Below are 6563 nucleotides of genomic sequence, written 5' to 3' on the forward strand. Positions count from 1 at the left end.
GAGGGAGTTCTGAGATTTTTCTGGGAACCCCTGGTGGGGAAGACACTAGTCCTGGCTCCTGAGGTCCAGTGGTCTGGTGGGAATGGCAGGGGACGGGAGACCATGAAAAATTCAATTCCCTCTCCAGAAAGCTGGGACCTTGATAGGCCAACCCCATCATTGTGCAAAGAAGGTCCAGGGCCCCAGAGGAGAAGGGCCTGTCTGGCCACATACGAGGCCGTGATGGCGTAGGAGCTTGGATCCAGGCTCTCCCTGCTGGGGCTCTTTCCCCACTGTCCCAATGGTGAGAAATGCCCATCTCTCGCCCTACGCCCCCTTCCTCATTACGCTTCCCATAGATTCCTTCGCATTTTTCATGCCCGGGACTTTGCACTTGCAAGTTCTCTCTGCCAAAAGTGCCCTCTCCCCAGAGTTTTCCATAGCTGGCTCCTTCTCCAGCATCTGGTCTCAGCTTAAAAGTGACGTCTGGGAGAGGCTTTGCCTGGCCACTGCATTCCCCTCTACCACTCCCCTTGCTGGTTGCCTTGCATGGTGCTGATTTTATACGTTTCTTGGTTTAGTTGCTCATTGTCTAGCATTTCCAGGAGAGTGTGACCCCCCACCCCCACCCCCACCCCCGGACAGGGTCTGTGTCCCCAGGCCTCCCACAGCGCCCTCGAAGAATGGCGAGAAAGCGGTCTTCCGCCGGGCGGCCTCCATCATAGCATGGGAATAGCCTCTTTGAGGCCCATGGAGGCCTCCTGCTGGCGGCTGGCCATGCCCTGTGTCAAGCACGGCTACCTCGTCCCTGCCTTTGTTGCTCAGAGCTTCCCGTCTGTGGCCAGGCTGGCTGGACCCCAACCACGTCTGTTCACATTCTCGTTCAGTCTCCCAGACCCCCGGCTGGTACTGCTGCCCCAGCCCGTCTCCTTCCTCGGGGCCAGGATTCCCTCCAGCACACGGCCGTGTGCCGTCCCGCGTGGGGCGGCTGAGTGTCCCTGAGGCGGGTGGGGTGCTGAGCCCGACACTAGCCCTGCCCTTCAGAGGCTCCTTATCTGGTAGGAAAATCTTCACCCCTGCCTTGTTCCTTCTGAGGAAAGAATGTGGTCATGTCAGGAGGCCTGTGCACTCGCTCCCGTCTTTGCCACGTCCTAGCTGGGAGGTCTGGGCACAGTTTTCTACCTGCGGCTCTGAGCCTCCTTTTCCCCCTCTGTGAAATGGGTCAAGCCTGCCTTGCGGTGTTGCCATGGGGGTCAGGTGGGGGGGGGGCACCTGCGGGCCGGGGGGGAGCGGGTCAAGCAGAAGCTCTGGAATCAGACTTAGACTAAGCTCAGCACTACGTCTGCTGCTTCCCGAGGGGGTGGATGGGAGTGGGCTTGGGAAAGTTCTTTGCATCTGTGCACTTCGCTTTCCTCCTCTGTAGCATGGAGCAGGAAACAGTTCCTACCTCCCAGGGTTGCTGTGAAGACGAAATGAGACCCTGCTAGGAAGGGGTAGACCTGTGTCAACTTGTGAGTGCTCAGTAGATGTTTGGTACTATTTATTAAGGTTTATGATACCAGACCCAATACAGGCCAACCTGCCATGCCTTTCATGTCATCCCCTTCCTTCCCGGACCAAGCACATGGGTTCCCTTCATAAGCCCATCCCCGGACAAGGAAGGCTTGTGACCCTCCCTCCCCACCCTGCTCAGTGTTCGAGTTTATCACTCCAAAGCACCACCAACAGATCCCGGGGTATAGCTAAAACCAGCCCCTAGAACTATCAAAATCATGGAAAATCCTCTTTGGAGACTGCAAAACTTAAGTTATGTTTCTGTTAATCCTGCTACTGCATAAGCATCAAAGATTTTCCATCAAGACAGAAAAGAAAAACAGAACAACTACCAGTGTAAGTTGTAGAGAGACCCACCATTTCAAAACCCGAGAACCCTGTGTCTGGCTGAGCAGTGAGTTGGCTGAGCAGGCCCTGTTATCAGGAAGCCCATCACCAGAGGTCAGGACAAGGAATTGGAGTGACCTGGAGACAGATCCTAGGACAGGCGGTGTCCCGGCACCACGATATTTTAAAAGCCTAACTAAATGGGAGCCATTTGAGACTCGTCTCTATAAATCTGTCTCAGACATTTTGAAACCCGTTTCTATTTCCTCTCATACTTTCTCTTGGGAGTTATGAGTGCTTTATGTTTATTAACCGCTCTGTGAAGTGGCTTTTCTTTCCAGACTGTGGCAAAGCAGCCTTGAAATCCCCGCGCTCCCAGAGGAAACAGGTCAATGAGACTTGGGCTTAGTGTGTATGAGTAAGGCATCCTGGGAGGGGAACGGGGCTTCTTGTTAGGAGGTGGATATGAGAGTGTGCTTGGTGAGTTCAGTGTCTTCAGAGGGTGGGTGCAGCTAGGGGCAAGGGGAATCCTAACCAGGACGGTGAAGGGCTTAGAGAACAGGAGACCCACGGGACCTGGAAGAGCTGTCTTATCTCTACAGGTGATCAAGGAAGAGATTGAGGTGGTACAATTGGGACCTCCAGGGAGATAGAGTTTATGTCTACATAAGAAGGACTTTTTAAGTCAGTGGACCTACCCGAGGATGAAATGGGCTAATGAGTTGTCTCGGTAAAGTGATGAGTTCTCTGTCACTAGAGGAATGCAAGCAGAGACTGGATGGTAAGTATTTTCCAGCCCAGAGATCCTATGACCCCAACCTTTCCCCACCCCCTAGCCCCAACTTCATACTCATCTGACCCAAAAGGCATGTCTCAGAGGTGATTGGTTGGGAGATATTCATGGATTGAAAAGGGCCATCACCCTTGAGTTAAAAATCAAGCTTCATATATTTTCTTTGGTGAGCATAAGACTTTTGTGTCATTGATTGAGTTTGATTCTGAGAGGAAAGTAACAGTGAAGAGATGCTTAGAATGGTAATTAAGCCCATTTCTCAAAGACATCATTGCACAGACAGCTGTCCTCAGTGTATTATCGAGGTTAAAAATCCTAGTACAGATGAAAATACATGGTATAATCCCATTTCAGTAAAATGGTGTACTATAATGAAATACCACTTCACATCCATTAGGAGGGCAATAATAATAATAGTAGTAGTAGTAATAACCCCTAGATACTTAGATACTTGTACATTGATGTTCACAGCAGCATTATTCATAATAGCCAAAATGTGAAAACAACCCAAGTGCCCATCAGTGGACGAAAGGATAGATACAATGTGGCATATATGCACAATGAAGTATTACTCAGCCACTAAAAAGAACAAGATTCTGGTACATGCAACAACATGGGTGAACCTTGAACGCATTATGCTAAGTGAAATAGGTCAGACCCAAAAGGGCAAATGCTGTGAGATTCCTAGAACAGAAAATTCATCGAGGGGCGCCTGGGTGGCTCAGTCGTTAAGCGTCTGCCTTCGGCTCAGGTCACGATCCCAGGGTCCTGGGATCGAGCCCCGCATCGGGCTCTCTGCTCAGTGGGAAGCCTGCTCCTCCCTCTCCCACTCCCCCTGCTTGTATTCCCTCTCTCACTGTTTGATTCTGTCAAATGAATAAATAAAATCTTAAAAAAAAAATTCATCGAGATGGAGAGTAGAATCTTGGTTGCCCGGAGCGGGCTGGAGGGGAATGGGGGGTCACTGTTCAACGGGTAAAGGCACACGAGTCTTTGACAACGTTCTTTTGTTACAGCTCACAAATGCGAGCTGTGCAAGGTCAGAAATTGAATAGGGTGCGAAACGTCCAGGGAATTAGGACGAGTCAGCGTTCAGCTGAGGAAACCACTCCTGCTCATCCAAGCAGAAAGGAAGTCACTACGGGGAACTGGGCGCTCCCACCGTTGTTAGGAAGGCTGAAGAAGCTTCCAGCAGGGCTGTTAAGGACTCCGCTGCTGACACCGCAGGGCTGTCCCTCCAGGGCGGTCCCTACGGCCGCTGCTGTCAGAAGTGCTGGGCTCCGAAAGGGCGGCTCCACGGCGGGCTCGAAGGACACACCGTTGCAGATGAGTGCAGGGGTCAGGAAGCCACCCTCACCTCTTCCACAGCTGCCCCTCCTTACCCGCAAAGCCGGCAAGGGCTCTATATTAGGCTCTTTACCAGTTTCTTCCTCCCCCCTCCCCCACAAAGCTTTATGTTTCCATTTGGTTTCCAGCTGGGGAGAGGTCTCCAGGGTGGATTAAAAGCTGCCTAGGGGCTGCAGGGAGAGGCTCAGGCAGAAGGGGCACGCCCGAGGGCCCCCTCCAAGGCCGATGGGCTCTGGAGGCTCCTAGTCATGCTTGAGGGTGAGCCTGTGGAAGAGATACTCGTCCAGCCCGCCTGGGGGCCTGTCAGCCTGCAGAGGTGGGTCAGGCGGTCACCATCTTCTTGATGAGTTTCACCTCCCCACCCAAGAAGTGGTTCTTCGGGTCACAGAAAAGGGGGTCTGTGCAGCAGAACCCAGGGCATGCAGCTCCAGAAGGGCCTGCTTCAAATTTTTCTCCAGGTCCATGGGGCTTCCATGGCATCCATGCACGTTGGGATGGCTTCTGCAGGTCCCGGAAGAGGGCACAACCCGTGTGCTGGTTTTGCAGCTTCAAGACTCGGTGCCCTTGCACTTCTCCTCAGCTAGCTCATGGAAGAAGTGGCCCGCATCCAGAGCCACATCATCATGGTCAAAGTAGAAGCCCAGGGAGAGGTAGGTGTAGGAGGCCTGCAGGTGCATGTTGACCGGGCAGTTGACGGTGGCCTCCACCTTGGTGGAACAATTCTTGGAAGCTCATGGTTCATTGGCAATAAGGAGTTAAGCTCAAAATACAGTGTTGGCTGGTCCCAGAGGCAAAGGATGGCTGTAAAGATGTTCTCAAAGGTTGTGGTTGGAAAAGAGGTTGCAGGGTGGCCAGAGGCTGGAAGAAGGGGCATCCTTGGGTCTGTTCTGTCCAAACACTGTTGAAGCAAGAGACAGATCATGGGCCCATTGGGCACACTGCCTGTATTAGTTTCTTAGGGCTGCCATAAGAAAGTACCAGAGCTGGGTGGCTGAACCAACAGCGTATTGTCTCAAATTCTGGAGGCTAGAAGTCCAAGAGCAAGGTGTTGGCAGGGTTGGCTCCGTCTGGAGGCTGCGAGGGACAATCTGTTCCTGGCCTCTCGTAGAGTTTCTGGTGGTTTGCTGGCAGTCTTTGATGTTCCTTGGCTTGAGATGCATCAGGCTGCTGTCTGCCTTTATGTTCATGTGACATTCTCCCTGTGGGTGTCTGTCTCCAAATTCTGCCTCTTCATAAGGACACTAGTCATATTGATTAAGGTTCACTGTATTCCAGTATGACCTCATCTTAACTAATTACATCGGCAATGACCCTATTTCCAATTAAGGTCAATTTCTGCCATGTTGGGGGGTTAAAACTCAAACCTATGAATTTGGGGGAATACAACTCAGCCCATAAGGGGTAGAAAATTGCTGCAGAAAACCCACAGGATGGTACTTGACATCAGCTACAATGAAGAAGCAGAGATATGACATTCATCTAGAACTCTAGGAGCTCTGGGAAATGTTTTTAGCTTATTAGATTCTGCATTAATGAAGGTAGTCTAGGGGTAGGTTGGAATGGGTGCTCTGCCATTCTACCATATCCCCCACCTAAATCTAAGATCTTCCACTTGCCTTCTCAGTCCTGGTCATTTTGCAGCTGGTAAAATTCACACCACTGAGCACATGAAACTGGGGTACTAAAAACAGCACTATCCTTAGAAACCAGGAGATGGGAGTCAGATCCTGGCCTTACTGACTTGTTGGGTGACAGCCACAGCTAATCAAAACCTTCCACCATCCACAATTCACTCAACAAACACTGCAGTGTTCACAGTCATCACCACTCTCTAGAATCTGGGGCCACACACTGGTAATTCATAAATTTGTTCTACAAGGTTGTCCCACTCAAATTGGCTTCTTTATTCTTTCTATCCTGGGATTTTTAAAAAGATAATTGTCTCTTCCCAACCATGACCGATTTCCTGCCACCACCATTTTTCCCTTTTGTGTCCTGGTTATTGTGTGTGTGTGCAAGCCAAGCCCGACATTCTCCTTTGATGATGGGTAAATGATTTAGACGGCAACGAAACCAGGAGGCCAAGTTCTCCTCCAAGCTATGCCATTAACTTGCTGGGTGACTGGGAGCCACGTTTCTCCACCTGTAAGCAGGGTCATTACTGTCTGCCCACCTGGCAGAACTTGGGCAGGGTCCACAGAACTTTAGGGGAGGGATTGTGGTGTGTGGGACTGCTCTGCTCCATCACCATCCTCGGGGTCTGGGTCTGAGTCTGGTGCTTTTTGTTCTCATGCAAATATAGATATCTATTGTATACAAAGTGTTGTGGAAAGGGAATGAGACCATGTGTGGTACAGTTTAGGGTGTTTTCACACAATACTCTTTTATGGAGAGGGATGGAAAAAACTCAACTCTTAGTGGTTTCAAAACAAAGGCGAATTCATTGGCTCATGTGACTGAAAAGTCCACAGGTAGATTCCGCTTTAGGCATGGCTGGATCCAGGGACTCAAACAATATTCCTGGGTTCTGTCTCATTCTGAGGATGGATCCTGGGAAAGGGAG

At 50.8% G+C, this 6563-nt stretch overlaps 1 pseudogene; it reads right to left on the bottom strand.

The window, feature by feature from the left end:
- Nucleotides 1-4184: 4184 nt before the first annotated feature.
- LOC110585267 lies at nt 4185-6251 on the bottom strand (annotated as a pseudogene).
- Nucleotides 6252-6563: the final 312 nt, after the last annotated feature.

The sequence above is a fragment of the Neomonachus schauinslandi genome, chromosome 7, assembly GCF_002201575.2.
Source record: "Neomonachus schauinslandi chromosome 7, ASM220157v2, whole genome shotgun sequence".
Lineage (NCBI taxonomy): Eukaryota > Metazoa > Chordata > Mammalia > Carnivora > Phocidae > Neomonachus > Neomonachus schauinslandi.